Here is a 7,205-nt window from a genome sequence, read left to right as displayed (position 1 = left end):
CGGGGGCAGCGGTCGGGCTGGCTGCTGTGAGGTTTGTATAAACTCAGGGTGGGGTTCGCCCGAGTCTGGAGAAAGACTGGCTTAGTTGAAAAGCGAACAAAGGTGAACAGGCCACACAAACAGCCCCTCTTCCCGCAGCCCCTGCCCCTGACCCTACCCTTTGTCCTGAGGGCGGTCCCGAAAGATTCCAACCACAACGTGGTTGGATATTGCTTAAGAAAACAGTGGTCCCAAGGCCCAGTTTTCACCTTGGATTCTCATTATTCTCAAATAACACCGAACGCTGGGATGACCTAATACTTAACAAGGATTGAAACAGAAGTGAGAATCATATTTTCCTCAAGAAAAATGCAATGACTATGTCTAATTAGAACTCTGGCAGCTTCCTAAGAAGCTGTCGTTCAATTTTTTTTTTCTTATAAAAGCATTTCTTTAATAAATAAATGTATTTCAGTTTTGTAACATAGTCCTAAGCTATATCAAGGGAGCAAAAGTGAAGATTCCTGGTATTTTTATATAAACTCTATGAATGTCAGTACACTTGCATTCAACAGGAAATTATCTTCAGGTCCGTGAAGATTCTTTGACAGCTGTACGACCTTTCAAACAGCACTGATGGGTATTGAGCGAGTAGACAATGAAAGTCTAGTAATTGAGCTGCACTCCAAAGCCAACCATACGGAAAAGAAGCCCATGTACTGGGCTAGGAGTATGGCCAGCTTGTGAACAAAAACACCCAAGTCTTTTAAACTTAGTCATCTAACAAAATACAGTATACGTTAAAATTATCGAATGTCTTACAGAATGTTATTCAGAGACACACAGATTAGATCCCTGAAGCAGAGAATGTGTTTCTACCTGTTCAAGTCCTGTGGCCGTCTGCCACGTTGAATCTCCTCTGAGCTGTTTGATCTTGAGCCTTTCAAACATTATCCTCTTCTAAGTACAGGGAGAAACTTCCTGAGTAGAAAGACAGTGTAGCTTCGAAAACTTCCCAGAGCCTCACATGCTTACACAAAATGTTTTCATTGTCACACAAATAGCAGCAACATCCTTGTAGGAAAAAATAGCAGCCCCATGTCACACTTTACCCTTCGCAGCACCTAGGCCCCTATTCTCACAAGGGTCATTCCCTTCAGAACAAACAACAAAAATCTCCTTGTCTCCTGAACAATACAGATTTGACCTACTTACATACACTATTGTGACTATTTTCTAGCACTAAGAACTTTAGGAATATTTCTGCTCTTGCAGAGTATCAGTTAAAGATCTAAAAATTTATTAAACCAAATGAGAAAAAAAACGAATAAGGAGTGAACAGGTCTTAAAAATTTATAGTTTGAAAGCAAGATGTGAACAGAAGGAAGGAGGCAATTGGCTTTTCAAAGTAGCTCCAGGGACACTTAACCCAGGAAGCACAATAGTATGGTGCCTAAGGGCCTTTGAGCTTCTAGAAGCCTACCAAAATTTTTATGGCGCGGTAGCATGGATGGACTTCAAAACACTAAGGATATTATCAATACATACTTAATTAATATTTTTCTCTTAAAAATATAACGTGTTGTCAACTGCCACTTACCTTAATAGCTACGTATACCTATACATGGGGGTAGTTTTATGTGATTAAATACAGCACTTAAGGACCAGAAGGGTCTAAAACAGTTCCAATTAGTTTTACCTCCCAATGTTAGCTGGCAAACGCTGAATTGCAAATATGGACACTTTATTTAGTGTTACTATAATGAAGAATTCTTTAAAAGATGGCACCTATACCAATGTTCTAAATCAGGTCTTTTTTACTCTCATAAATTAAAGTATTATTGGATGGCAGGTTAGTATTACCTATCAAGTATTTAAAATACTTTTTTCTACGACTCAGACATTTCACTTGTAGAAAATTTTATTCAAGGAATTTATCCTTTAGATGTATTCTTACATGTGTACAAGATGAGCAAGGATGTTCTTCATACCTACTTTGCTATTTGTACTAGCAGAAGGATGGAAATAGCTTAATTATTCATCCTGAAAAGATGAGTTTGATTGTGATTGATAAATTGTGGCCAGGAAGCAGGAGGATGTTGAGAGGCACTGGTATGCCCTGATCTCTAATTTCTAAGACAGTAATGCAAAGCAAGGTATACATTCCTTTTCAAAAAAAAAATTGCATTATTTTTAAACAGGTGTTTATGTTTTAATATGTGTAACTCCTTTTGGTATAAGAAACCATGGATCTGCAGTGGAAACCAACCTACCTCCTCCCCCCTTCCTTTCTTCCTTTCTTTTTTCCAAGACAGGGTATCACTGGGGTCTGCACTGAAATGTAATCATAGATTACTGCAGCCTCTAACTCCTGAGCACCAAGGATCCTCCCAGCCCAGCCTCCCAAGTCACTGGGACCACAGGCTTAGGCCATCACACCTAGCTTGGAAAGGTGACTTTTTTTATATTTTATTTGCTTCATGTTTTATACCATGAGCATATATTTCTGTTTCAACAATAATAACACTACCAAAACATGTAATCTAAAAGTTTCAGTTAAGCAAGTTATCTAGAAAAAAAGCTTTTTGAATGAATACATGATAGGCACTTTAATCCAGTAAATGCTATATAGTTTAGGGTGTATACTAATTTTCTACTTCTTCCTTTTTTTTTTTTTTTTAGCAGAGTCTCACTGTTGCCCAGGCTAGAGTCTAGAGTGGCATGGCATCATAACTCCCAGCAACCTCAAACTCCTGGACTCAAGTGATCTTTCTGCCTCAGTCCCCCGAGTAGTTGGAAGTATAGGTGCCCACCAAGACACGTGACTAATTTTTCTATTTTTAGTAGAAACAGGGTCTACCTCTTGCTCAGGCTGGTCTCGAACTCCTGAGCTCAAGCAAACTCCCAGCTTTGGCTTCCCAGAGTGCTAGGATTATAGGTGTAAGCCTTCTCCCCTTGCCCCAGCTATGCCAATTTTTCTTGTAAGTTAGCTTGCATGAAATAGGGCAATGTTATCTTAACACTTATTGAAAAAAATATTAATTCCTCTTGGGAATGAGATTCAACCTGGGCAGATATTTTAGAGAAAATAGGAGATATCTCTTTTTTGAATTTCTTTACTATTTAATACTTTCATCAAACACAGGTGCATTATTTTATAATGAATACTTCTTAAACCAATAGCACTGTACTTCTTGCATATGTGTGCAACGACCACTACTGCTCTCACAGGCCATGGAGAAAGGTGCTGTGACTGAATAGTGTACAGGGCACCGTGAGGACGTGGGAGGACATTATTGTCAATCAGATTGTAGGCAATGATTAGATCTATTTTGCATTACCTCAAAGGAAAAAAAGAATTGCTCTCCCTTTGCCTTTTGCCAGTGAAATTTTGTTAATTAGGAAGGAAATTTGGGGAGCAAGAGGAGAAAGAAGACCTTATAACACAAGTTCTTAATTTGAGAGTTGTGTAGATGACTACAATGGACCACAGCCCACTGGATGGCACTTATGACACCTACCTTCACCTGCCAGCGTAAACAATTTTTCTTACATAACAACAAAATGAAACTGACTCTCATTGTGATATAACATATTAATAATTGAAAATGATATCACTTGAGAATAAAAAATCTAAGTACTATTGCTGGAACTATTAAATTTGATATTTGAGTGACACTTGAAACAAATTTCTAGCACAACCGCTTTATTTTAGTTGCCTATACAAAGAGATAAGTGACATACTCATGTTAACATATATAGTGAATATCTAGCTTGAAAATCGAACACACTTGGCTGTTCTCAAAATAGGTTCTTACAAGTTCATGGGAGAGAAAGGGTACAAGGTATATAAACCAAGTGGGAAGCAGTTAGGTCAGAGTGTCACTTTTGCTATTTTTGTACCAAATATACAGATATTTTCAGTATCTTTGGAGGGGAAGGCTCTGCAGAGGTTCATGTGGGCCAGTGGAGAAAGTGAGCACCATCTTTTGTATATGGTGTATACAGATATAAGACACAGATATAAGCTGTAAAAGTTATAAACAGTTTGATCTATCCACACACGAAGAAGTCTTGTTCAGCTAGTAATCCAGCAATTGAAAGTGTCTCGATTTGTCTTTCTGGCAAGTTTCCATCATAGAGAAAACATTTCAAGGGGAGTGATTCTCCACATTGCAGATCTGTTCTGCTGTAGGGCGTTTAATCTCTCTGGTGGCCAGTGGCCCAACCCCACATAGGGTTTTCTAAACATAAGAAGGTCTAACCCAGTTGATATCAGTGACAGAGGGAAATAAGGGGATTGCTCTGACTTTCATCTTACAAAAAAAAATAAAGGACTATCTATTGGTAAAAGAAAGACAAATTTAGGAGAAAACAACTTCATTATATTGAAGGTTGTGATTTCTAAGAAAATGAGACGTGATAGAGCAAATTATTACATGATAGAGCAAATTATTCCAAACTGTGTTCCTTGGAAGATCTCTACACAACAAACAACACATGACAAGGACTGTTTGAGAAACACCACATCCCCTCATACATCGGAAATACTGCACGTTCTTGCTCAATAGTGGTATTTGCTTTCAATACCTGTTGGTTTTGAAATTAGCTTTAAGTAAAATGAAGTCAATGTACACTCCCACCTGGAATTTGGACCTTTATTCAACTACTTTAATGATTTAAATTGTGTAATTAGCTTTGTGCATCTGTGTTTGAACTGGCTGTTAGGCCAAAATTACAAAGTTCACAAAAATTTCCGAATCCATTCACTTGTTGATCTTCTTATTACAGAAAAATAATTTTCTACCCCCAATCTGGCAGCCAAATTAGGGTTTGTATAAAACTTACAGTCCCAGCTATTCCAAGGGCTAAGGAAAGAGGATCTCTTGAGCCCAGGAATTCCAGACTACTGTACACCATGATCATTCCTGTGAATAGCACTGCACTACAGCCTGGGCAACATAGCAAGACCCTGTCTCTACAAGGAAGAACAAAATCAGTGTATTATGATGCATCAATCTGAGCTATTGAGTCAAGTTAAAATTCAACTTCTACCCAAATAGTATTTACAGATTCTGTTGTGCCCTCCAACTACCACCTGTCCCCAACATATTCAGGTATGAAATCCTGTGATTTAACCAGGCACTTAAACTAAAGTAACTTGCATGTCCCTGGTCAGTGAGCTTCAAATAGTATTTTTCTTTTGAGATGAGCCAACATATTTTCCTTCTACCTCCCGATGTTGACTCTGCTGAATCCTAGCGGCAGGCACTCAGGAAGAAGCTCCTATTAGCAGGGGCCGTGTGAGGGCTTGGGGGGTTCTGACCTGTATTCACAGCTCACTATATTCCTAAATATAGGAAGTGTGGGGCACACTTGATATGATTAACTTGCATTTAATCCAAGTTGGACGATGTACTTTTATGCCTTTCAATATCAGGGTGTTTGAACAAAATTGGTTCTGAGAAGGATGAGCACGCATTAGTCCTGGCCCATCACCTTCAGAAAATACAGGCGCAGCCTTCTCACTATTAACACGCCCAACCAGAGTGGTGCCTGCGTTACAGTTGAGGAACTTGCACTGACACATCATATCACCTAAAGTCCACGGCTAACCTTAGGGTTCACTCTGGGTGTTGTACAAAGTACAATGTTATGTAGCCATTATTATGGTGTCATTCTCACAGCCCTAAAAATCCTCTGTGCTCCGCCTCTTCATCCCCCCAAACCCTTGACAACCACAGATCATTTTCCTGTTTCCATAGTCTGGCCTTTTTCAGGATGTCATATGGTTGGAAGGTGATGCATAATTTTCTGTGTACAGTGTGCTGCACAGTTGTTTGGTTAAACCAGTTTAGATGTTGCTGTAAAGGTAGTTTTTAGATGTGATTAGTATTAATAGTAAAATAAATAGAGTTTGAACAAAGGACGTTAAGCCTCTGTAATGTGGGAGCCTTCACCCAATCACTTGGGCCACAAGGGAAAAGACCAAGGTTTTCCTCAGGAAAAGTAGTTCTGCCCCAGAACTTCCATGTACAACCCCTGCCTGTATCTTCAGCTTGCTGGTCTACCCTGTGAATTGCAACTCAGGTCAATCTGCCACCCAGCCTGCTCAGTAGATGGTAGACTGGCTAGCCCTTACAACTGCTCCACCACCGTTAATCCCTCTCTCTACACACACACACACACACACACACACTGTTGTGTCTGTTGGTTCTGTCAGTCTGTGGAACCCTTGACTGACACAATGGTAGTTACTTACTGCTCTCTACAGCTCTGACAGACTCAATATCGAAATGAACAATGGCCAAACCATGTGTAAAAATTGAACTTCGACCACAACCTGCAGCACGCTCCCCAGAAAATCCACATCCTAACTGATAATAAACCACCCAGGTCAGCTGCTATAAATCAGAAGTGCAAGAAATGAGATTGGTACCTCTTCTGACAATCCAGAAATAGGAGGAAATTACTAATGACTGACAGCTTCCTGAATTTTGTCCCTGCTTCCCACATGGGACCAACTAGTGAAAGCCAAATACGCACCCCCACCAGGTACACAGTGGGCCATGCTTCTCCCGAGCCCGTCTCCAACTTCTGCAGCTGACAGCCTCCACCAGGGCTGTCTGAAGTCTCCCCTTTCCCACTGGAGAGCTCTCCCCACATCTGCCTGTTTTGGGGGCAGGGGGTCCTCTGGCCAAACCCAGGTGATGGTGGCTCAGTCCCTGGCTGAGAATGAACAGCTTTTCTTCTTCTCATTTGGGCAGGGGCTTCATCTGCTTCCACAGCCCAGAGGTCCTGAGATGGCAAGAGATCATGTGTGCCAGAAACCATGGTGTGACAGGACCTGCCTCAGGATGCTCCTGCCAGAAACCACGGTGTACCCGCCTCAGGACGCTCCTGCCTCTAGAGACAGAATTTCCAGCACGATAACTCATCAGGGTCAGTGATGTTCTTCTTTTAACCAAATCAAGGTATGACATGGAAAACCTTTAGGACAAAAACAGTTTTACAGATCTAATTCCGGGCAGTCACTGGGTTGAGGATGATCTGAATTATAGGGTTATATACCTATGAATGGGCTCCCAAGGCTCCCCTTCAGGATAATTGATAATTAAATAATTAAACAAATAATTTGGGAACAGTTTCTTCCATGCATGTAAATAATTAAGTTAATAATTTGGGAAGTTTTTCCATGCATGCAAACAGACTCGCAGGGCATATGT

Source organism: Nycticebus coucang, chromosome 5 (genome assembly GCF_027406575.1).
Source record: "Nycticebus coucang isolate mNycCou1 chromosome 5, mNycCou1.pri, whole genome shotgun sequence".
Taxonomy (NCBI): Eukaryota; Metazoa; Chordata; class Mammalia; order Primates; family Lorisidae; genus Nycticebus; species Nycticebus coucang.
Note: the sequence above shows the minus strand (reverse complement) of the source record.